This window comes from Bactrocera oleae, chromosome 4 (genome assembly GCF_042242935.1).
Source record: "Bactrocera oleae isolate idBacOlea1 chromosome 4, idBacOlea1, whole genome shotgun sequence".
NCBI lineage: Eukaryota > Metazoa > Arthropoda > Insecta > Diptera > Tephritidae > Bactrocera > Bactrocera oleae.
The window spans coordinates 58,332,765-58,359,760 of NC_091538.1; the positions used below are offsets into that span (position 1 = coordinate 58,332,765).

General features: G+C 31.6%; 1 long non-coding RNA gene across 1 annotated transcript; it reads right to left on the minus strand.

Moving 5' to 3' along the window:
• On the minus strand, nucleotides 1-25,682 carry LOC118680942 (uncharacterized). The gene is made up of 3 exons (XR_011395998.1): nucleotides 25,366-25,682; nucleotides 24,278-24,475; nucleotides 1-151 (listed from the first exon to the last, which is right to left on the minus strand). It is a non-coding gene; the product is annotated as an uncharacterized lncRNA (long non-coding RNA).
• Nucleotides 25,683-26,996: the final 1,314 nt, after the last annotated feature.

Here is a 26,996-nt window from a genome sequence, read left to right on the forward strand (position 1 = left end):
AGCGCTGTGCAACTATGCGGCAGCTGCAATCTTAGTTACAAAAGTGATCACAGCAGTTGCATTTGTTGATACAGCGGTTGTAATTTTTGTTGTTGTTTATGGTTTCTTTATAGCCTTGTGTAGCTGCTTTGTGTTTCCTTGAGTGTGTTGCCTGTAATGGTAAATAATTTGAAATACATTTTTATTGGTACACATTAGCTGTTGGTGAAAATATGAGTAATAACTTGGAAAGCTATAGATAACAGCTATTAAATGAATTAATTTTATGAAGGGTAAAATGTGAGAATATCTTTTTTTCATAGCAAAATTATTGTAAGTGTTTGCCTGAGCGAAGTAAGCCAAAGCACAAAGTATGATACATGGGTTTTAAATAAATTTATACAAAGTTCGTTGATGTACGGTCACGTAACTCGAGTTTGAAGTTTAGTGTTAACGAATAACTGTAAATCGTTCTCATTAAAGTGTTTCGTGAACACACCTAGTTTGACTCCCTAAAAACGGAGATTTTCACAAACAAAAAATATTTCTTACAACAACTTCATTTTGATTGGTCAGTTATTATGGCAGATATATGCTATAGGGACTCAATCTGAACAATTTCTTTGAATATTACACCGTTGCCTTGGACAATAATTTACGCCTAATTCGCTGAACATATCTCGTCAAATGAAACATTTTTTGGAACAAGTAATTTATTGCGTTCATTCAGTTTGTATGGCAGCTATATGCTATAGTGATCCGATATCGGTGTTACCGACAAATGAGCAGCTTCTTGAAAAGAAAAGGATATATGCAAAATGATCATTTATATAAATATTTATAGGGTCTCCGACGTTGCCTTCTATGGTAGGTATTACAAACTTCGTGGCAAACTTAATATAATCTGTTCAGGGTATAAATATATAAAATTTGAAAAATGATATTTTGAGAAAAATTCATTTAAAGATAAACTGATGTATTTATAGCTTATTTATATTTTTTTTGATTTCACGTTAGATGTGTCACTAAAGAAAGTATGAGTTTATTTTGACATTTTTAAGAATGACAAAAGACTGACAGTGTCTTAATTTTTCAATTAAGCAACAATTGTCTCCAAACCTCTCCCTTAACTCCATAAAAAGTATTAATGCAATATTTGTTGTATGATTTGGTGAACATACTAGCCAATTAAGACGCTTCTAATATTTAAAAGAATAAATGAAGCTATTATCAGCTCATGCTCAGAAAACTCAATTAGCTAGGCAATTAGGATGACAATTAACTTAACCAAGTATTTTAAATTTCTTTTATTTCTTTTGATGGCTACAAAACGCTTTCCTCCTCTTGTTTTACACACTTCAAAGATATGATGACTTTTATATAATATATATATAATGCCAATTAATACTAATTAGGTAATTAGATAATTCTTTCCATCTAAGGTTAATTTATAACAATTAGAAACTTAATTGTCTTATTTTCTCAATTAGGAGAGTACTTAAGCTTTATATAAAGTAGTTTCGGATCCATTGTGCGACTAGTACCTGATTATTTTGTAACTATGGAATGTATTTAGAATAATTATAATTTTTGAAAAATTTTTTGCATATAACCGTAGTCTAAAACAGTTAAAAGGGCTAATTATAAAGCATTTGTCATATCAAAATAAAAAAAAAGTAATTAGTGAATTAATTTTCGTTCCAATTTTGGCAAACTATTACCGTTGACTATTTTTTTCCTTTAAATTTATTTCGTAAGTTTGTACAACCATATTCTCATTCATGTGCTCAATTAGCTAGGCAATCAAGATTTAAATTTACTAATGTAAATATATTGGTTTTCTGTGATTTCCTTTGTTTTGACTATATAACACTTTCTTTCTTTCACTGAAATCTTTACACATTCATGTTGACTTTGCTATTAATTTTTGGCAATTAAACATTAATTGAACCATTAGTTAATTGTTTAATTATATGATAAATTGAAAACAAGTGACAAGTATGAGTTAAATTGCTGAAATTAACTCGATTGCTCAGTAAGGAATATGTTGCGACGTTGTATATGAGGCTAGTGCTTGATTCTTTATTAAGAATAATTTATTCTTTTAGTATTTAGTATTTCTTTAGTCTGTAGTTTAACCAATTAAAAAGTAGTAAAAAGAGTAATTAGAAATCCGAATATCTTCTTAAGTTTTTCTGCTGGTAAAATTAAATAAAGTAAAATTTCGATCAATAAACTTAGTCCTAACGAAAGGTTTTTGGATATTTAGAATGAAAGAAAACATATTTGTCGATTTAGGCATACCTCTGTCCTTTTGTCTGATGCATATACGCGAACTAGTCCCTTGGTTTTTGAGATATTAGCTGACATACAAACTGACCGTTTAAATACAAGAGTTTGTTTGAATTGGATGGAAAACCTTTTCGTTTGAAAAGATATATTCACGAAATTATTAATTGGCATAATCTCCAAAAAAAATATTGGACCACTAAAGCGTATATCTGTGATACAAGCTGAACGATGAAAATCAAGTTCCTATATGGAAAACTCTTTCGTTTGACAAAATATATCCACGACATGTGATATGGGTTGTTTTCTAAGGTAATGGTATAATCTCAGAAAAAAATTGTTCAAATCGGACTACTACAGGATATAGCTGCCCTACAAACTGGCCGATCAAAATCAAATTCTAGTGTGAGAACTTTTTATTCTAACGTTTTTTTTTTTTTTTTACTATATTCAATTTTTGACATATGTACATACATATAATTACTTATACAATATAAATTTACGTCGGCGCCTAAACCATTTTCCACACAAAAATTATTTCCATCGGCGAATTGCTGTCATCTTCGAACAAGTAAACAATTTTCGTTTAATTCATACAACAAAAGTTTTTATTTATTTACCAGAAATTTTTCCACTTTTTCTCATAAATATAAACTTACGTAGACAAATATAAATATTAGGCATACAAAAAATATTTATTGCTGCTTGTCGCAAAACACTCTTTATGACTCCCCCAAATTGACGTTATTAGGCAGATAAACATTTATGATTGCTACTGATTACTTGCACCCAACAGCAGACAGCTGGCGGATATGGTCACAAACATCTTACACATTACAGCTATACGCCTAATGTTCAAAAGCGGTAGTTACTGCAGTCAGCAAGATATGTTTGCAAGCAATCAAAATATACATAAATATAAACGATTATATAGAGATATCTAACAAATTGCCATCAATTTGACAGTGACCATCAGGTCCACTAATTTCGTAATTGCCAACGGTTAGATAAATAAATGGTTGTTTTTATTGCTGATGCGGGTTTAAAACAAAAAACTCATTTGAGGGTGCAACCATGCGTTTGCTTTTGAATTGTTTAATTTTACAGTTGTAGGAGTATATATTGAATTAAACTTTCGATTTTACAGTGACTTCGCCCGTATTTCCGATTGCCACATTGATATTGTGAGTATGAGTTGCATACTTACTTAAAAAAGTAAAAAATTTCTTAAAAATACAAAACAAGATTTTTTTGATCAAACCCAAAGCACGAACAATTTTGAAATAAAGCTAACAATAATGCTGTACAATATTCGGCTGGTTCTTGGGCAAAACTAATTTTTCAAGAGATTCAGTGCTGAATAAAAAAGAGTATTTCCCTTTTTTTTGTATTGATTTTCTTAAGTCGAAATATTTGATTTCGAACTACAAAATTGGGAATTCTTCCAAAAACGGAGAAATTATTTTTTAACTTTTTTTCCAATACTTTCGATGGATTCAGTGCTAAATAAAGAATAGTATATCCCCGTTTTGGGAATTAAGCTTCCAAAGTCGAAATATTTGACTTCGAATAACGAAGTTGAGAATTATTCCAAAAACGGAGAAATTATTTTTCACTTAGGACTTACTTAGGCCCACTACCTAAAAAAAATGTCGTTTTTGCCATTTTGTGTAATTAAAAAATAATAAATCGAATTATGACAACATGTGTATACCAGCAGATCCAGCAGCCATTATTCTACGTAATTTTAATTTTAGACTATAGCAGTAAAAGTAGTAATTTACTACAACAACAAAAATTTCATTGAAAAATATGATTAATATAATTTCTTCCATGCATTTTTATCTTGCAATTAAATTTTATTTTAAAAAATTAAATAGATGGCAACTCTATGTTGAAATATGTTTGAAGTACGAATGCACTAAATACTTTGGGAAATGTTTTTTCAACTTTCTAGAACTTAGTTCACATAAACTTTTCAATACAGCATGGTGGCAACTCCAACATAATAGCAGTTTTATTTAAATTCTCGCTTAGGATTTCCTATAGGGTTTTTTAGGTTTCTAAATATATTTTGATTTTTTTTTGCTAAATCACAATTAAATTTTTATGGTATTCTTGTACAGCTGGCAACCCTATTTTGAAAAAAAGTTTAAATTCTTTTGTATATGCTGAGAAGATTTCTTACGTTTTTTTACACTTGATGCAGATTTTGTAATATTTTGCTCAGATTACTTTTTCAAAATAGGTGAGTAAGGTCCGCTAACTAACTATTTGCTAGTAATTTTGAAAAATATTTTAAAGTAATAACCAGCATTATTTTAAAATATCAGAGAAATAAAAAATTAAATTAAATTTTCGAAATTGAGCTTTAATTAATAGTAACGGTAGTGAAGGAGTGAAAGCTCATCGTACTAAATCATAATCTACAAACACAAATTGTTTCGTTAAATTGAACTTTTCAACACAAAAGTGTTTAACAAGTGAACTAAACAAATTTGCGGAATTGATGAAAATTGCAAATTTGCAACCTTTAACCAACAACAAAAAAAAACGCCGAAAACTTATTTAAACGGAAGATTATGCAATAAATATTCAAGCAACTAAAAGCCGCATTAAGGTGTTAATCAGCGATGTTGCACGTTTTCCTCCTTCGTTTGAATAGTTTACTGCTGCTGTGGTTTTTATTGTTGTTGTTTTTTTGACAGCATCAATAATTCAATTGGCTTCATTTTGCGCGAACAACGCGCAAAGCAGCAAGTCGCCACAGCAGCACAAGTTCAAGCACAAAACGACAGGTTCGCTGCACAACTCTGCAGATTTTGCACGAAGACAGGCCACGAAGTCATCAGCAAAAATGAAATTGTTAACAAAACTTATGCTTTTGCTGAAAACGTTTTATTTTTAAGGGAAGCAAATTAACTGCAATGCCTTTTTTTGTTGTTTAGTTTTGCATGCTGTTGTTGTGTTTGTTTGTTTGCTGCATTCAACTGTGTCGACACGAATTTGAACTTCACACTCCCGCAACGGAAGACATTACTCAATTGCATTTTGGTTTGGTCTCCGGCGATAATTGTTGTTTTTCCTGCAGCTCGCTTGATTCTCCCCCTCTTTCGATTCATTTGCCAGCACTGCGCTGAATGTTTTCCTTTCATTTCATTTCATTTTTGGTTTGTTGTGTTTGGCTTTCCGTGTGCTTTTCGCTTTCATGCATTGCATTACCTAATCTCGAGTGTGCTGAACTCAACACGAAAATGAAAGTGGCAATATGCCAATATGTGCTTGTGTATGTGTGTGTGTGATTTTTGCAATAAATAAAATGTGGAGAAAAACCAACAGTCTTCAATTGTTGCGTATTGTCTGTATTTGTTTGCGCTTTTTTTCGTATCTCTCTTTATGCATTGCACCGCCTCGTACGCTTGCTCGTATACGAGTACACACGTAATATTTGATGGCAGTCAAATGTATACAATTTAATGCTTTATTTAGTTTTTTTAATTTGCCGGCGATATATTAAAAAATACACATGTTGTTGCCATATTTGCATTTCGTTTTGATATAAGAATTGCTTTGCTTAAAACCACTATATGTACTGTACCTTTAGTACTTCCCCTGCGGGTTTGGGGAAAGAATATGCCCGCGGCAAGGCATGCCTGTCGTAAAAGGCGACTAAAAGCCAATATGCACTATGACTGTTATTATATTCTTTGCCCAGTAATATCAGCATAGTATATGGAGTGATAGTGCTATAATACTCAGCTTGAACTGATATTAGAAACACTTTAAATGAAAAAGCGAATAAAAAGACATTTGAAGTTCAAGCGACAAATGTCACCAGTCATTTGAGTAATGGGTTGCTCAACTGGCAGTAGTTTAGGCTACGCAGTCTGACCGGAGACTTTCCGGTACCACGGGGAGCAGAAAGCCCTTGGACTTCTGTTCAATCTGCTCATTGGGTTCGGCCCTTTGGGGAGTATCGTGGTGGCTGTGGTTGAAACCTAAATGCTGGAAGAACTGAATTTTCAGTTCGAAAAAAAGAAGTTACACAAGTAACTGGGTGCCGTACCCGAAAACGGAAGAGGTTTTAGGTCGGCCTCGAATCATACCAAGATGGTAGTGTGGACCCAGACACACTGCCTTTGGTATCCAAATAAATACTTGCATAAGCTCGTTTTGTTTGGGGCGTTTATCAGACGTGTGTATTGATACGCCGTGCTCTTGAGCACCGTGAGGTAAGGCCGTCGCCGGCAGGTACTCACGTTAATCTACAACGCAAGTTGTACCTTTAGTACATATAAGTATGTTAGTGATAAAATCTACCAAGAATTGATTATTCCGGTTAATATTATAAATTTTAGTATCCCAAAAAAAGCTTACAGATCGCTGATAGTTAGAAGCAAATTTTTCTTAATGTACAGAATTATGTAAAATTCATGCCTAAAGAAAATTTGTCAACTTAAAATAAAATTAGTTAAATTTTTTCTGATACCATATATCTTTTTCTACCAAATTCATTAACATTTTCTTGATCAAGCTATGTGATTTGTACAATGGCACAATGAGCCTAATGATAGTCTAAGTGCGACCATGGCTATAGTTGACTTTTTAATGAAAATATCGGTCAATGTGTGAGATATATAATTGAAATTCAGAGAGGATCCTAACCTTATACTAATATGTCTGTATATCAAAAATGGATTGAAGCGGGTCAATACTTCCCTTAGCCCCCATTTACCTAATATAAAGATGTTCGTACTTCCGCGTGAATTTATACCGTTTATATCGGCCATTAGAGATCATGTTTGACTCCGGACAGTGTATCTTTGTGCTTAAATTGAATAAAATTGGGTGACAACTTGTCGTAGTCCTTATAAAACTAATATCAGGATTTTCGAACATTACTCCATAGGATTGGTGGTGGTATGTGAGGTAGCTGAATGAAACCCTGGAAACATTTTATTAGTCTGTGGCATGTTAATAGTATGTGATATTGACAAAAATTGATAAAATCGGGGGTTAGTACTACCTCTAACTCCCATATACTGCATATAATGATTTTCGTTTTTCTAACAAGTTTCATGCCCCAATATACCCCATTTAATGACTTCCATCTTTCCGCCTGACTTCAAACTGTTCAGCTACGTCAAAATGTAATATTTTCATGAAATTAAGTGAACAAGTTTTCTTAAAAATTATGTGGCTTGGCGCTGTATTAGAATATCTACTTTGGTCGAAATCTCATATACCTGATGCAATCAATTCCGATCCTCCGGTTGACATTTTCCACATCAACTCAATATATTAAATATATGTAATCTTTTCGGTCGAGTTAATATCACATACATATTTATATCTCATTTGAAGGTATTTTTAATATAATTTTGGCCGACACGAACTAAACTATAGCAATAAAACTGAGTCTAAGTTTGTAATCGTAAAGATATCAAATTTAATTGTAATTTATTCAAGATTTCATTGAATGATGGATGTTTAATTCTTTCACAACAATTTATAATATTGTATAAAGTTTGACCTGAGGGGATTTCCCGGGCTTTGGTTCTTACAAGTTCCAAGAGTGTAAAATGTTCTGTTACAGCCAAACTTAGCCCTTCCTTACTTGTTTTGTTTTGATTTGTTATCTGACTTTCAGAACATGTTAACTTTCTTATAGTTGTTTTCTATCAATATTTTCGATTTTTCTGAAAGAACGGTGAATGCAGAACCTTCACAATAAGCCGCAGCTCCTACAATAAATATCAGTCATGTAGGTTGAGCATCACCAGTTCGCATCTTTTTTAAATGAATTCCATAAACGAATTTTTTAAGATTACTGACAACAATAAAATCTGTTGTACAGATAACTCTATTGACAGGTCTTTACTTCCAGTTGCCATATGTTCATATGTGCGATTACCTTGATATTGAGAGATACATATGGTTTCACTCAGTATTTATAAACTTGCTAATGAATTTAAATTTTTATAAAGCAAAGTCCATATTTCTTTGAGTACCAAGCGTTATTTGCTGTTCAGAAGAAAAATGTAAAGAAACAGGCAAAACACTTTCATGTTGCAAGTAATAAAAACTCTTAGTAGAAGTAGTGCAAATTGTACAACAAGTAGCCGCTAAATGAGGATATTTTGAAGTAATTAACTAATTGTCGCATTGGTATATAACGCATTATGAAAAATTGTTGTAAACGTCTCATTACTAAACTGTGAAGTAGGTTCAGTGAGAGATCTGTTCTAATGTGGCAAAGGGCAGTGTCTACTGCTTCCTTATGATTAATAATTACTAACTATTAGCCCTGTTATAGTTCAACTCTTGTGTTTTAAGTAGTTACATGGGTTTCACGGCTTCAAAAAACAAAAAATAAAAATCCTTCGTTCCGAGGGACTGCCGGAAATGACGTCGTAATGACCGAGTTTTGAATATTTTTCTTTGAAAATTTCACAAAATCTTTATCAAATATGTATATTCATAATTAAAAAAAGTTTGAATAAAATAATAAATAAATAGAAATAAAAAAAAATTTTAATTGGGCGTCTTTTGTTCGACGAAACCTATGTAACCTCTTAAACTAACAAAGCACTTTTTAGGATCTCTTTTAATTCATTTGAAAAAAGTGTTTTTCCTTAGAATATCCTCCGAAAATTTTAAATTTATTCGGCAAGTAGTTTCGGAAATAGCAGCATATTTGTAAGACTTTTGAACTTAGTGTAATCGGCCCTAGAACGCGTAAGGAGTTTCTTTCGAAATGCAGTGATTAACTTCAGTAGTACTTATACAAATATAAAACAAAACCAGCCGTGACACTCATATAATATAATTATAATTTAATAAGACAATTTTTGTTTATATTATTTTTCGGAGACCAAGTTAAGTAGGTGGAACGTGATCGAATGTACGTCGCGCGCCGAATCGCTGTTGTATCAAATTAGGGTTATCGAATGAAATACCGGCGATACTCCGATCCTTTTTGTTAGTAGATGTTGTGAAGTGACATCGTATGTGGTAGTATCTTCTGTGGTATGGTCTTGTAGGGTGTGATTGTGAAATCCGTTCTCAGATGTAATGTATTTTGTTAGGGTCTGCAAATATTATGCCGGTTTGAGTGGTGTGTATACCATATGTAGTGATGTTATGTCCTAAAAGCGTGAGAGCTTAGCTTATTTAATCTGCTATCTCAGAGTCTGTGAGGCAAATTTTTCCAAAACGACTGCACCGGTCTACTTTAAATCTTTACAAAACCTTTTTAGATATAATTTGCGTTAAAAATCGAAGGAGTAAGATTTTTGAAAAAACAGTTTGGATGGTTTAATCCTGAAATATAAATTTTCTCGTAAAAACAATTTTTTATTTTGGAAAACGCTATTTTGTTAAATATAAATATTTTGTCCAGTCTTTCGGGAATTATCCCTATTCATCTATTGTAATAATATTTTTTTATCTTTTTAGTTTTATGAAAATTTGAAGCATAAAGTCTTACATAATTTAAAGCAGAAAAAGCTACAGGATGAGCGAACACAAAATTTTTCAAATTGAATCGCAGATTATTAAAGTTTATAAAATTCTGTAAATGTGCATTTTTTATTTATTTATTAAATAAAATGTTTCTTCGAAAAATACTCCTAAAAACCTGTTTTTCTGACCTAATAGTGGATATCACCTCGTAAGCTAATATGAACACATTTGTAAATATTAATTACCACGGCAAATATAACAGTTTTAGCAGTATAAAATATATCTTGGTAATAATTTATTGTGCTATCTCAATAAAATTTATCTGAAAACTGAAAATTGGTATTCTAAATTTCACTATTTTTGACCAAAATGACATTAAATATTAAATCTAAAATCATTCTACTCCAAAATTCTATCAAATATGAGGCTTATTTTATATGAAAGCACGCAAAATGCTATTCCTTTTCAAAAATAAAACTATAATTAAAACACTCCTGATCCAAAGTCAACTTCATGTAAAAGTGCCTTTGACTGTCGTCATGATTTTTAGCCCAACTAGCTTTAGTGTGAGTGACTTTGTATGCACATGCAACATGAACATTTATCACGTCAATTTTTCTGCAAATTTTATTTCATTTGTGTTCATTATGCTATTATGCATGTTTATTGCCGCATTGTCTTCTTTTGTAATTTATCTGCGTGGATAATGCGAATAGCGTGACAATTTGTTTCTGCGATGTTGCGCTTTTGCACTTTATGAAGCAGATACAATGGCAACAAACTGGTGAAGAGACAATATGAACAAAAGACGTTGGCGGACAATTGCAGAAGCTTAAAATTGGAAATGAAAAATAAACAAAATATATGTATTTAAATATATATATGTATGTGTTTACAAAATAACAGTTGGCACGAAAATGGTGTGGAAGTTTTACCAAATTGTTGCTAGCATGCAACCCAAACCAAAGCTGCGGGGAAGTAACAACGACACAGTGGAAATTAAGATGCTTTTGCTGCCATTTATACAAAAAGCGCGGAGATTGTAGACATGCACGCGTACAGATATAGATATATGTATACAGGGTGCAATGATTGCTCAATTAGCATATACATTTTACGTAACAGTCAGGAATGCAGCGGCGCGCTAACATTTCAAAGCGTTTATTATGCCGACGTCAAACCCTTTGTGCGCGCGATCAAACGGGAGAAATGCGCAATCACTCCATTGCAACGCACAAAAGCGTTGCATGGCTATGCAATTTCAGTGTACTATTGTTTGACGTTTTTGAAGATAATTATTTTGTATTTTTTTTATGAAAATGCAATTGTTGTCGCAACAACAACATACAAGGTAAACAAAAAAAAAACACAAATTCATGAAAGAAACGGCATGTAATGCATTAACCAAGCAAAGCAAAATGCAACTGAGACCAAAAAGCAACAAAAAAAAAGACAATCTAAAAAAAAATGAAAAATGATAAAACACATTTAAAACCAACGTACACAGTTGAACGTAAGTGTGTATAAAAAAATTTTTTTAAAAAGTTAAAAATCTTACTGCGAGACTTTCACTATTCAATAACTGAAATAAAACCGAAACATAAAAATGTTTTAACAAAACACAACAAGGTTGAAGGGCTTTTACTTTCCTACCTGAAATACATACCCAATGCACGCAAAACCACAAACATCCACACATATACACACATCGACGAAAGCAACTTACACCCACTTCTCTGGGGCATGTCATGAAGCGCCAACCCACACAGGCTCATAAATCTGCACAATAAAACATTGCATGGTGGCTATACAACACACATACATACATGCAACACATAACACCATAATTAAAACAAACAAATAGCGAGAGAAATGCTATAACTTGCAACGCTTTGTCAGACAAAAGGCATGGCGAAACGAAAGACTCAAGCCACAAACTCGTTTCCGGCGTCCTTCGCTCAAGGCCGCATAGGCTGTACGCGCACACTCATGCATACATACATATATACGTTTGAGTATATACTGTACATTTATCAGTGAAGGTGCCAAAGAAATTGTGAAATTTTTTCGAAATGAATACCAGCTTTGTTCGTGTGTTTGTATGTGTCTGTGTGAAATATATAAATACATATACTATAGACCTATTGGTTGGTTTAAGGAGTGAATTAATGCTAATGAGTATATTGTAGGGTTTTTTATGCTCATCTCGAAGATCCGGTCAATAAAAATGCACTAATAAATATGCGGATAACTTTTTTATGAGACAATAAGTGTAATGGCTGATGAAATTTGTTTTCCTTTAGGCAATACGGTTGAATAAGTTATATCGACGGCGTTGAATATTTCTTTGAATCCGAATTTTCATATTAAATCATATAATTTTCTACAAGTTAATATATGCGTACTTTATACCAGCATCCCATCTGAAACAGTTATAAAATTTTGGGAAAGAAAGTATTGAATAAGTTTAAAAGTGCCATTGAAGCTTTTGACCATATATAAAATTGCTAAAATTTTTTTTACATATCTCACAATACAGTACGAGGAAGCTCTGCCAGATAGTTGTCTATATTAAAGTAAGAACTAATTAATCTCCTAACTAATGCTGTATTAACAACAAAAAACTGAAATAAAAAAATGATAAAATTATTCAGACAGAAGGATCTAACTATACTCCTTCGAAAGAAAGAATACAAAATGCTGCAAAATTTTCTTAGTACTTTTTCTCATTTTTTTTTTATTACCGATAAACCATCGATTGAATTAAAATTAAATATTATCAATGACTGACAAAGAGAATACACTACAAAAATATAATCAGAGTTTAAGAAAGAAGAAGCTTATGGAGTTTTGGTTTTTATTTTGAAAACTACACAATTATAAAAAATTTCTTCAAAAGCTGCATACATATTTCTTCAACACTGGAAAAAAAATAGATTTTCATATTTTATGATTTAAAATGAAGTGACTATTTTCCTTGAAGCGTAGACAGAATACTTAGTCAAGCATCTTTTCAGTTTGGCGGATTGTGTGCAAGGAATGAAGCATCCTAAGCCCCTTCAGTCACCATACAGATTACCAGTTTTTCACAAGAATACACAATATAGTTTGACGTAGTCCTTCGCGGGTTGTCAGACTGGATTTTATAAAAAAAAGATTAATATGTCTTGAAAAGCAGAACAAGAACTGAATAAAGATAAAATTATTTTACAAAGATTTTGTCACTGAAACTCAATAAAAAGCATAAAAAAGTTTTAAAAGCAAAAGGTAACTTTTTTTGTAATGTTCCAAGCTGCATTTCAAACAGGCAGAATCGTCTTTCAACGGCTCATCACTTCAATTCATATGGCATTCAATATCCTTGCTTTTGAATGTAACCGGATGCTTTTAAAAGTTTTAAAAAGGCTACTTGAGTGGTTGTTTTCTCTTTTTATTTTTGGCAATAATCTGAATTGAGCAATGCATCCAGTTCCTCGTCTTCAAACTTTTTTTGGCGGCACAGGATGTGCTTCGTCTTCCAAGCCAAAATCACACTTCCGAATTGTGCGACGACTTTCGGCAGAGGTTTTTACATTTTTGATTAAAAAGAAACTGATTAAAAATAATTTCAAAAGCAAAAACAATTATATGTCTATAAAAAAAACACCTTTTTTTTAAATAAAAAAAATTCAAAAAAATGCAACGTATATCTCATTGGAATGCTGAGAGAAGGCTTTTTTCGAGCGTTGAATTTCATAACACTCAAATTTTCATATCGAGTTTATTGTTGCATTAAAAAAATAAGTGTCCAATGTTTTGCTCAAAGAACAAACAAAAAATGTTTTGTACTAAAAAAATTGTTTAATGTAAATTTTGGATGACCCCTAAGTATCTATTTATGTATATATGAATATATAATATGAATCTTCTTAATTTAAGTAAAAATGTTTGTGTTAAATGCATGCATAGTGTATGTAAATGCAGACACGTTAAAGTATATATGTTTTGTATTATCTCGGCATTGACGATCATAGGCATATTCAAAGGTATTCGAACATAAAGTGATTATGAAAGTCCTCGATAATAGCTTAGCTTTGACAAATTAGACTGTGGGTAAGGAAAACGTAATCGAATTTTTTTCTTAAGTAACAATGTATTCGAGTGTATAAATAATTTTTTTTATTAAAATTTTGACAATAACTGGTGGTTACGTATATATTATAAGATTTCATTTGAATTGCAACATTTTCTATAATCAGAATCTTAATCTTCCCTACTGTACATCAATTTTCACAAAATGGCAGTTTAGTACAAACGTTAATTTTTTAATCAAAAAGTAGCAGTAGAGAAGTTTGTATAAACAAGATGCTTAAATAATAAAAACCCCTACGTAGTCGGCTATATAACGTTATTGTGAAACCAGATAAAATTTCATGTTATAATTACAGTTTCGAGAAAAACACGTTTAAAATTGTGTTGCCTCAGCTGATGGATTGGATTGGCAGGGGTAATTTGTTTTAATATAATGCTAAATTAATAATAATTTTAGTAATCCAAATTATACTTTAAGGCACAAAAAAGGATTTTTTGAAATTATGGACTGGCGTATTCTCTTAAAAATTATTAATCTAGGAATTTCTCATCTTGAAATTGGTTTCTTGTTAGTATAAAGCATAATTGGACAACATGCTAATTAATACCAAATGTGATTAAAATTCCAATTTCAAAATGGTATATTGTCCGTAACCAGTAAAAAGTTTATTAAGTGTGCGACACTTTATAAACTGAGTATTCAAAATCCTCTATATCTCATAATTGATGATGTAATGACATTCTTAATAACTGCCCGCAACCATTTGGGAATTTTCTGTTGAAAGGTTTGCTTAAAGTTTGGCGAGATTTCCATTCTCACAAGTGTCAATCATTTAATTGTGCCAACTGAAGAAAACGGGCAAATGTGCTTCTATAAAAAAATCTTCAGCACTTACAATTTTCCACCACAAATTCAGCGCAATTGAAACTTCACAACACCGTAAAGGTCAACTGCATGAAGACATCAAACGGCTGTTGCGCAAATGTCAGTGAAAAATGCACGATTTCACAAAATTTCAAGCTGCACTTGCGACTTGACTCCAAACTTCTGTGATTGACAGTGACACAAGAGCAATTTAAATACAATTAAAAAGCCGCACTACAATCAACCTAAATTTGGGTTGCCATCAAATAGAAAATGCAAAATACAAAGGTAAAAGGTACACAATAAAATGTAGAAAATGTAATAAGTCAACTGTCTGTTGATAGTTCAAATGATTATTTCTTAACAAAAATCCGCTGAAATAAACCCATTCGCAACGCGATTGCAAAATGCGAAACAAAGCCGACAAAACGGCGCTAAGTTTACGTAAATCAAAGGGGTTTGTACATTGAACTCAGGCGATTTTTTACCACAATTTTGTTGGCATGAAGAAATTCCGTAATGAAGAAGAAGAAAAAATGCAAAACATGCATGCGATAATTGGTGTCATGCCATTGGCATATTTAAACGAATAAAGCAAATAAATTTTAAAACACAATCACCATCAATACAAATTTAATGTGAAGACGTGATGTGATATACATACATATATTATATTTATACAAATATTATACATACAACTATATATTAGATATACCTATATTCACAGTTAGATACTTTAGCGCGCTTGACTGAGATCGATTGCCGTTGAGGCTGTGTCTGTATTTGTTACGCTAGCCGCTGCCAAACCCATTCCGACGCAACAAATTAACGGCATTATTGGGTAAGGTAAGTGACAAAGGGTGAGCCCAATACTGTTTCGACAAACGCCGGTTTTTTGCTGATTTATAAAACACTTGATTGCGCTTTGAAATTATGCTTTGTTGAGCAGCCACGCTTTTGATTGAATTTCGAGGCAAAATTTGCCAAAAGAAATATTACAACAGCAATGTGGTTGGATACCGTTCATTAGCACCACAAAAAGCTAGATACTATTCGCGCTCGTTAATTTTGTATTGCATTAATATTCAATTCACACTTACGCGCCTGCTCAATCATTGTACTTGGTCAATCGCTTGAAGCGTGCAAATTGAATTTGATATCGCTTTGCGTGTGAATATCGGCTATACATATATTGTATTTATGCATATGTACAGATATATATGATGAATAAATATGCTATATACTGCCTGTAAATCATTTTACAAACATGTTCTATTTGTGTCAGTGTTAAAAGCACTGTGATGGCTATTACAAAAGTACACATGTTTCATATTAATAAAAATAAATTATTATCAATAAATTTAAAAAATAAGTTTGCGAAATTATTGTTATGAAATAAATTCAAATATTGCACTTCATCTATGAATCAATATTCTTAAGTAACAGTTTTTATACATGAACAGCTTATATTAACTTTGCCACGAAGTTTGTATAATAAAACCCAATAGGAAACGTCGGAGACCCTATAAAATATAAGTGTAAATAATCAGCATGGTGGGATGAGTCGATGTCCATCTGTCTGTCTGTGTATACGCGAGCTAAGGCCTCAGTTTTTGAAACATCGATCTGAACTTTTGAACACGGAAGAGACGTCCCAGAAGTTGCTCATTTATCGAAGCCGCCGATATCGGACACCTATAGCGTATTGCAACCGTACAAGCTGACCGATCAAATTTAAGCCCTTGAGCAGAAAGCTTTTTATTTCGCTTCAGTGCAATCTCTGATGAAATTGTTAAGATCCGATCCCTATAGCATATAGCTGTCATGGACATAAACTCAACGATCAAAGCCAAGTTATGGTATGGGATCTTTTGTGCTTGTGAAGATTATTACAGTTTCGGTGCCTCCGAAGTTAACGATTTTATGTTTTTTTTTTTTTAATATTTGACTATTCTACATATTTTTAATCAAGAAAACTAGACTTCTTTATGATATTTTGAATCTATAAAAATTCAATCAACACTCATTTAACAGCCATAACATATAATTTTAAACATTTTCCGTTTGTAATTAAATTTTTTTTTTTGCAAATCACGCGACAACGACAAAAATAATATATTTTTAAATATACATACTTAAGCAGCATTAAATCCATACCTATAAGACTTTTAAGTAATTTTATTATATATTAAAAATTTCAAATAGATGGAATTTTCGTTATTAATTTGAAATATTAATTGTAAATTTTCTATTTTTCAAATCAGTTGGTAACGTTAAAAATAATTTATTTTTGATAATGCTGACTTACATAAATAGCACTCTTTTCGTGCTCATATCACTATTAAGTCTTTTTTTTATTTTTACAGTAATTTAGTATTTAAAATCTAATAAAGGTGGCAACCTTTTGTTTAAACCTCTTGCAACTCAAATCATTAGAAATATTTAAAAGTTCGTGCTCACCTTGTATTGCACTTTTTCGTAACATTTTTTCAAATAAAATATATTAAGTCTTGTGTGGCAACACCATAAAGTAATATTTCTATTATTAAAATTTTTAATTCTATTTTTTCTGATTATCCAGTTTGTAAAATTTTGACTTGCTTACAAATTAATTTATTTAATATGAGTGGCAACCACAATTTATTGAACTTTATATAATTTTTTTCTAAATATGGAAAAAATATATATTGTTGAGCTGCAATTGATTTACTTTTTTAATCATTTTTAAATAAATCTTAATGTTTTTAACTCTTGAACATTTAGTCTCAAATATATCACTTATTGTCTCTCCTCCGCCCACTGTACTCAATAGTACATACATTTATTTACTTCATTCCAAGCAATGCGGTAGCAAAGTGACGTTTAAGCCATTGGCTAACCATCTTCTTCTTCTTATCGCCTTTCACACTTTGCATGCAAATTGAAAATCAAACAAACGCCATACAGCAATAAAAGCAACAGTGGCAAGCGTTCGCCTTCATGACGATTATGTAAGTGTAAGTGTTTGATATGCAATCAGCATTATTTTGTTTGTATTTGTTGTTGTCGGCGTTGGTGTTCGTGCTTGTATTATGTTTTAACCCAATTTCGATTCGCTGTGCGGCGTCTTCATTTTCGCTGCTGTTTATTTTTCTTTTCCCCCCTTACATGAAATTTTAGTTATTTGTTTTGTATACAACAAAAAAAATATTAGATAATAACAATCGCGCAATAACGCGATATAAATAATAATAATGGTTATAATAATGAATGGCTGATGTTTTGTTGCTGTCGAGTTCGACTGTGCAACTTCATGTTATTAGCTGCATACACAAAACGGGGAGGCGAATTGGCTGTTGGATTAAAGACTCATGTTAATAAAAGACAAACTCGATACGCTGAAAGTGCATCGAATCTGGTTTCTTGCGGAAAGTTTTCATATCGTGTAAGTTTTTGTTGACAATGAGTTTGATAATAAGATTTGCTGTTTGAGATTATATATACATACAGGTATGCATATAGCTATTAAAAATGTATATAAAATAATAAAAAAATGTTAGTCAATTTGCACACGGTTATCAATTTGTATAATATATTATAATTAAAAATTTTTTTTTGACAATTTGTTTTACTAATATCGTTATAAAACTTTATAAATAATTTTTTAATTTTCAATAAGTCAATATACAACCAAAAAATATTGAACTTCAGTAAATTTGAAAACTTAAAATTACGTCCAACGAAAATGTGTGTCCAAAGCGAGGCAAACTTAACTTTCATGCTCTTCAAAAGCAAAATTCATGCATTACAACATACATTGCGGCTTAAAGAGCAGCCCACTTTTCTGGTTCAACGAATACACGTGCCTTAATGAAACTTGTTGAACCAAATGCTGTGGAATATTGTGCATGAATGATTGCATTTTCACGGCCAAGTAGTTCAACGAGGCATATGATTATTATTTAACCTTACATAAAAACTTAAATGTCATATAGTCGCAAATATTGTATATATATTTATATGCATGAATGTTTCTACTTCCGATGTTTATAAGTAAATTATAAAATCTATGCTTGCATAATGTTTGAATAATTTTGTAATATTATTTCACAAATCACTTTAGCTGATGTGCTACCACTCAGCAAAAATGCTGACATTTAAACAAAATAACAAAATTTCAATTACAGATTCTGGCACGTATTCACTGTATAAAAGTCTATATCTAAGCCAGGCAGAGTACCAAAACTAATACCATCTGCACGTTATTGCGAAGAATATGCTTTTTATACAGTGCAATCTTTATATTTAAGTTATAAATTGTGTTTCAAAGTTCTGCGTAATATTTACTACAGACTATTTTCGTAGAAAACTGAACCTAACTCTTCTAAAAAAAAGCAATATTGTTCCTAAAAAGTGCAGAAAATTCTCATAGAAAATCGCTATTAAAGGTTAGATAAGTGTATAACAAAAATGTTTGTCATAAAAGCCTCCTTGATTCTCTTAACCTCAAACATCACATTGAACGCCCTGGACAAGACAATTGATTACCATAATAGCCAGCAAGTTTCAGCTATAAGAAAATTAGAATTTTAATATTTAAATAATTTCCAATATACATACATATTGCGTCTTTTGAGTCTAACATAGTTTTGGAGTTATAATAAGCGAATAAAGATTTTTATTTCGTTATAGAAAAAATACTTAACTAAAAATTTTGAGAAAAAAATGGTTTTGAAAAGCTCTTTTGGAAGTATGAATATCACTCGAATGAATATCAGAGATTTCCACGTGGCATTTTAATAACATATTAATGAGCAAGACAGATAGAAAGTATGAAATTTGAGGAATGCACTGCGACCTGTGTTCTATTGTGCCCTTTCCTGTTATCATAGCACTTCGTTTAACCCAGTCAAATCAAAAAGGCTTAGTAAAGCTCCTTGGTTAATAGTTGTAACGTGTTCTCGCACCGATAGCCAGACTCCTTCTTCTTGCGATTCGTGCTCTGGTTTCTCTGCTCTTCGGTCACAGAAGCAACACAGATCCGTGATACAAAAACTAAAAAATATAATCCAATGCAGCTCTTCATACTAAAAACACAAAATTAATTATATAGTAGCTATAACTCTACACTGCTAACCCTGCCTCCTGGCTAATTGTCTTAAAATTTCAGAACAATTTTGTTAACAAAAATCCTATAATTTAATGAATTTTGATTTCCTATATGCTTGTTGGCATTGTAGATATTACTCATATTACTTTTTTAGTTTTTTGAACTTGTAACTCTATATAACATGATCTTTACACTAGTCTGCAAAAAAAAAATTTTTCTTACTGGTTTCATTATGAATTTATTATATTTTGTGCTCTAAGCAATTGTGCCAATAAGCACAGCACACATATTTTCAATCTAAGTCCTTATAATCATAAAACGATATTAGCAAAGTAACAAATATTATAAAAAGCTGAAAAAATATTACCATTAAAATTTTACTCCGAAATATGATAACTTTACAGTCACAAGTTTTAAAAATATAATATCAGTAAAATTTCTCGTCAACCTGTTAACCTTCAAGTTACTTTGTAGTTTTTAGGTCTCATCAATGACATTGTAGTCTTTCCGCAATAAACAGAAACCACCAACCACTGCTGCTGATCTTCTCTCACTATAGCGTGTTTGAATTTGCATAATATTTCGGTAAAGCTTTAGCATCTAGGGCATGCTTTTTGGGACAGAAATCTACTTTCGAGTCAAAAATATTAATTTTAAGTGACATATTGCATTCTAAGGTTTTATAAGCAAAAAGAGGCTTTCGACAGAATTGTCGGTAGTTTTCAGCCTTTGTATCTCCCAAAAAAATTATGAAATACTTTCAAAAAAGTCTTTTAAAACCCAATTTTATTGCTTTGTTCAACTTTGAATTAAAAGCTTCTTTCATCATAAGACCGCCAATCTGCCGATCTGCAAAAATTCCTTCTTTCAATTTTGCGTCATAGAGTTTGGTGTTGTCTTCATATATCCTGAACAGGGTATATTTAAAACCTGCCAATACACAAAATGATAAATCACCGTATATTTTGAACTATTTCACCACATTTGAAATTTTCATCAGTAATTAAAAGCATTTCTCTCAGCGTAAATTTAATTCAACTAATGTGTTTCAACAAATATATTTTTTTATTTTACAACATACCAAATCTATATTCACTGTTACGTAGTTTCCAAAACTAAAAATACCTCACGTTTTATTTGGTCCAAGGTGAACGTCAAGTTAACGCAAAAATTTCTCTGCTTATGCAATTTCACGAAAACAAACCGAAAATAGGCTCAAAACTAAGAAAGAGGTCATGTAACAGGCTGCTTGTATTACCGGTATTGTGTAGTAACTATATGGAATACATGTAAAAGACGCAAACGAAATACGAAAAAAACACAGCAAAGCAAAAAGAAAGGAAGTACCTTTATATATTTAAATATGTATAAGAAAATAGTGCATAAAAAGCACAACGATACTTTTAAAAATTTGCAAAAACTTGGTGAAGTGGCCATATATTATATTATGTTATATGTGCAGTTGCGCGAGTGTAAACGGTGACGTAAAGCAGCGCGAGGATACCCCGGATATGCAGAGCGTGTCATATTGCCAAAAACAAAAAATTATATCTCCATTAATTTTGCTTCATTACTGCTGGTATAAAGTGTGTGTTCGCTGGCGTTGAAAATTAGTTGATTTCTTTTTATTTTCTTACAACTACGCTCGACTTTTTTAGGCCAATGAGTTGGTCTGCGAGTTGGGAATAAACGTAATTCCTTCACTTTATCTTTCATTATAATTTATTATTTGTTTTTTTATGGTCGCATATATTTATATTTTGAGCAGCGCTCTAGTTATACTTCACGCATTTCCGCATTTGCACTTGACTTATTGGCCCTTTTTCGAAGCGAACCAGCTGCCGTTTGAGTGTTGCCATTGTTTTTTAAACCAGATTTAAATGCTTAACTGCATAATTTTCCATTTCACGTTTTGGTCTTTTTGGCTGAAGATGTGCTTGCAGGTTTCGTACATCACATGTAATAGGGCTTTTATGAAAATTATGCAAAGAAATTTTGACGGCGCTGCATGAGGCAAATAAAAATGCCAAAAAATGCTGTTGTTGTTTTATTTCTTAATTTGGCTGGTATCTTTTTCATTGTTTTGTGTTTATATTATTTAAATACACACATGTTTCTTTATTAAAACTTGGTATGTGCAACCCGACATCATTTATTCACAGCACTGTTTTTGTTTTTGTTGTTGTTTGTCTCGTTGATTTGCGTATGCAGCAGGCATTTCTTTACTAGCTTTTGCCATCACATGAATTGTCTTCATTTTGTTTTATTAAAACTCCCTTTACGGGTTGTCTTTGTGTCTACAGTTTAATGCATAATTTTTCACAGCTTAATTTAGCACTTGCGACACTTTTGTGAAAAAACAAAAGCAAAAATTATGCTTACCCACTTGTGTTTTAACTCTGCAAGCGCATTAGATAATATTGTTGCAATTTCTGTGTTTATTTTGCAATGCCATTATTATATATTTTTTGCTATTGTTGTTTAAGTTTGTTGCACAGTATTATTATTATTTTTTTTTTTTTATTGCACAAAGTTACGCCTTTTAATTGTCACACCATTAAAGTGTTGCTTCTGCGCATCATTTATCATAATCGACAGCTGATGGTGTGGCGAAAGATTTAATGGATAACAGTACTTTGAGTTACATCAAAGCTATGATGTGAGTGTTTGACACCGGACAAGCGGATATGACTAAGGTTTTTTCTTATTGTTGTTTGTTGTTTGCATGCCATCATTACATTTACTTTATAGTATTCAGTTTTAATAAAAAAGAATAATATTTTATGACAAAATAGTGTATATTCTGAAGTTTACATATAAATGGTCAACTAAAAATATCAAAAATTTATAAATGAAGTATACGCTTATTCGCCAGTTCAACGTGGCAAACTTTTATGCGTTCTCAAAAAAATGTTGACCTTTATAAATCAATATAATAATAATTAAAAATATTCTGGCAATATAAAGTCTTCAAGCTTTTTCTCTTACTATACACTTTATATGTAATGATATAGTTCTTTCAAGTCTTTCCTAATTTTCTAAAAAGAATTTACAATTCTTATCAGAACAAGAAAGTACAATATCTTCGATTGCACAGAAGTTATAATACTCTTCACAAATACAAAATATTCATTACAAGAAATTGGATTTGACCGTTCAGTTTGTATATCAGCTATGTGCTATAGTGATCCCATCTAAACAATTTCTTTGTACATAGCATTATTCGTGAAGATATCTCGTCAAATAAAAAAGTTTTCCATTCAAAGACTTGAGTCACATCGGTCAGTTTGTATGGCAGCTATGTATATGCTATATTTGCCTTATATCTGCGGTTCCGACAAATGAGCAGCTTCTTGGTGTGAAAAGAACGTGTGTAAAGGGTACTAGTTCGCGTATATACAAACAGACAGACCGACTGACATGATTAAATCGACATAGCATTGATTATTTATTATATTAATTTATAGGGTCTCCGACGTTTCGCGCGGGGTGTTACAATACATGGGTATAAAAATCGTTTGACTAACTTCCTGGTAATTCTTGTTTTTGTAAAAAGCGTCCCCACATAATCAAAAGAATTTTTTGGCATTTTTATTTTATATTTCAAAAATTTTGAGGGTATTTACTGTTCACTTCCACATTCTTACTTGTTATAATATAATCTAAAACGGTTTAAAAATGTATATATATTTTTTTGTTAAATTTTTATAACTTTAAATTGGTGAATTAGAATCATAATTGTACGTAAGAATTCTTTGTAAGGCAATCGAGTCGTGTTTATCATATCCTACTTCCCATTGTGCTTTGCTTCCCCCTAATTTTGTTTTGCCAGTAAAATAAGTCTTAATGAATTTAGAAGGACTTTTTTATCTCTATTTAAAAAAGAAAAATATACATATATCATATATGTATGTATAAAGAAATATATTCGAGCTAGACATTTTCAAAGTGAACCAACCAATTTCGGCAAGCCAAATTATAATATATTAAACAAAATTTTTTAATTGGCCGTTTAAGTATTCAGCGCATTATTCAGCCAACATTCTGATCTGTTGAGCAAGTGCTGAAAACTAAAAGACCTCGACAACTTGGTATAGGGCTACAGCTTTAGATGTTTGGGACAGTCAAAACCTACAAGCACTTCTACCATGCCCAGTAAAGCCCTAAAATATTCGATTTTGTTTGCACGTCATATTATTATGATAATTATGCTTCATTTCAACATTCCTTTTATCATCTAGGTAGCTTCAGAATAATTTTCAGATCAGTAAACATTCAAAACTTCTTTGTTTAACAAGCAAATCGCGCCAACCACTACTATATACTGCAACTGACTGATTCACAAGATATAAAATAGTTTCATTCAATATTCAAGTATCTGGACTTAGTCGATATTGCCGAATTTTTTCATAATTTTTTTTTTTAATAAAAATTAGAAACGTAAGTAAATCATTTTTCAAGCATCATATTTTTTGTGTGCCAGAAAAAGCATTCAAATTGTTAAATCCTCAGTCACTCACCTATATTTAGAAAACAGCTTGAGGTAATCGCAGTAAAAGTATGTAAAAGTATATAATGCACAGCTTGTTATTCCAAACGATATCCGCAATTATACTGTAAGCACTGTGATAAATCTGCGGCACAACGCGTTTCAATCGTTTCTGCAACACTTTTCCCAACTCAACTTTCTTCGCACACTTTGCAATATTCATATACACCTATAGATATTGAAATCAAAATGGAAAGGTAGGAAAATCATATAGATATAGATATGTAAATCTTTAGCACTTTGAGGCAATTGAATATCTGATTTTTAATTTTCGGACGTGTTTTCACAAATGCTTCGTTGATTTCATTTTCGTTGTTCAACAATTCATGTCTGCCACAAAAATCAAACACAAACACGCACACACATATTCAATGCCAAAATAAGGTTTTGTAAATAATTTGCAATTTTTAAGTAAAATAGTAAATTGTCGTGAATTCACTACAATAACAACAATAATCAAAAATGAAAATAAAACACTGCACGACACTGCTGGGACTGACTGTTGCTTTTCGTTGGCTAGCGCAGTCGCAAAGCGGCGCACGCACACAAACGCAACCGAATCGAAATCAAATCAAATCACTTTCACTGCAAAATAACGCAAACGAACATCAACAGTGCGACAATGGCGCTAAGAAATTAAAGCAACTGTAATGGCGTAAAATAATATTTTTTTATTATATTTTTCTTTATTGAAACAACATTAACGTAGATATAACTGTAAGCGTTGGTTTTGGAACAAATCACAATTCATAAAAAAAATTAAATAAATTTTTTATAATTTTTTAATATTTTTAATTATTAAAATTAAATACATTTTTTATAATTTTTTATTTTTTTTATTTAGTAACACTAAATGTTTAAAGCACTAAAATTTTTGAAATTTTTTGTTGAAAAATTCTGTTGTTCTTGTTGTAAAATTAAATATTTTTTACAGAGTATTGTGCATACTTTTATTAAAATCTGTTAATCCTTATTTATCCCCAGCAGCACAAATAATCCTTCGCACACTTGTAAACATATATTTCTATATATATTTATTTACACCACATTTTTATTTACCGTTTAGCTGAAGAGCGGTTCGCGCGCGTACTCCACGAATGTAAAAACGTTAATAAAATCGAATGCGGCATGAGCTAACGGTAAAAAACCAAAATACAGTTGCGCTCAATCGATAGCTGCGCAGTCAACTATAGCATGACGACGACAGCAACGACGCTGACGATGGCGACAACAATGTTGCCAATCGTTTTTGTCTCATGGACCAGCGAGAGCTTGAATGGTGTAATCGAAAAGCCGAACGACTAGCAATGAGAGAATCAAAATCGATAGTCGCGTGATGGTAAAACCCAATGATAAATCGGCAACGACCTTCTTGAGTTGAAATCTCAAAGAAGTCTGAATGCGCATGCGCTTACAGCGCAAGTCAATGCTGGCACTAGCTCACAGTTACAACAGCAAATCTGCTACAAAGCACAGCTTTGTAGTTTTGCAGCGAGTTGGTGGCGAACTTGTAGTCTCGCCGAGTTTGTTGCTTAAGTCTTTGGTTTTTTGGTTGGCGCTCAGAGTGAATGGTGAAAAATAAAATAAAAATTAATAAAAGCGTGGAGAGTGTATAAGGAAAAGAGTATACGCGATATGAGATACAAGAAAGTAGATAATAAACAGCGGCACAGCAAAGGCCGCAATGAATTATTGTTGTAGCCAAAGAAAGGGTGGAAATGGCGAAGAGCAAATGACGGCGAAGAAATGTATGGCGCTTTGTCGTTTGTGCAGGGGCTTTGAAAACACAACCACTGCATACCAAAATAGTAAGGCGCATGTGATTTAAGTGATTAAGCAACAACTATTGCAACAATGTCGATATAACACGGCATTCAGCTGTTGTACACATAAAGGCGTTTGAGTGTTGTGGACAATTAACGAAAAGTAAATATGTTTCGTTGCTATTTTTTGGTTGTATAGGGAATATATTTTTCTTTAATAATTATATAGTCGATAATCGCCTTTATTTTTATTTTTGTTTTTATTTTTAATAATATTTTCCCATTTTTTAGGGATTTATTTAATTTCTTAATGCAAATCTAAGCTTTTGCTCTAAAAATATTGGTTTACGATATATTCTCAATAAAACAAATGAGTATTACTTTAAAGCTTAGTTAAGTCTGTGTAGTTAAGTTAATCAATATAAATTGAACCAAATCTATGCTCAAAGTTAATTCAATAAAATTTAATTATTACTCACAAGTGTCACACAATTAAAAATAATTATAAACTTATATTCTCTTTTTGCCAATAATTATTCTCTTTAAGGGGCACAATTTTTATAAAATCGATTTATTTTTTGTGTTTCGATGGATTAACAAAAAAAATTTAACATAATATCTTAAAGTGTTTAAGTTACAGCATTTCAAATTGTAGCCGCTCAGTTCAATTAGGCTGCTTAGTTTGTCTTAAAATGTTCAAATATGTTTGAGTGATTACTTGGAGACAAATGATTCGATCACTATCAAATTTCTTCATGTATATACTACACAATTCTTCATACAATATCCTACCAGTTCTTTCATCTGATCAAAAATTGAATTTTGGCATGCCAAATACGACTAAAATGTTGAGTAAAATTCAACTTTTGCTTTAAACTCAGGCATTTTGTTTAGTTTTGAATTTTTTCGATGGTAGATCATTATACT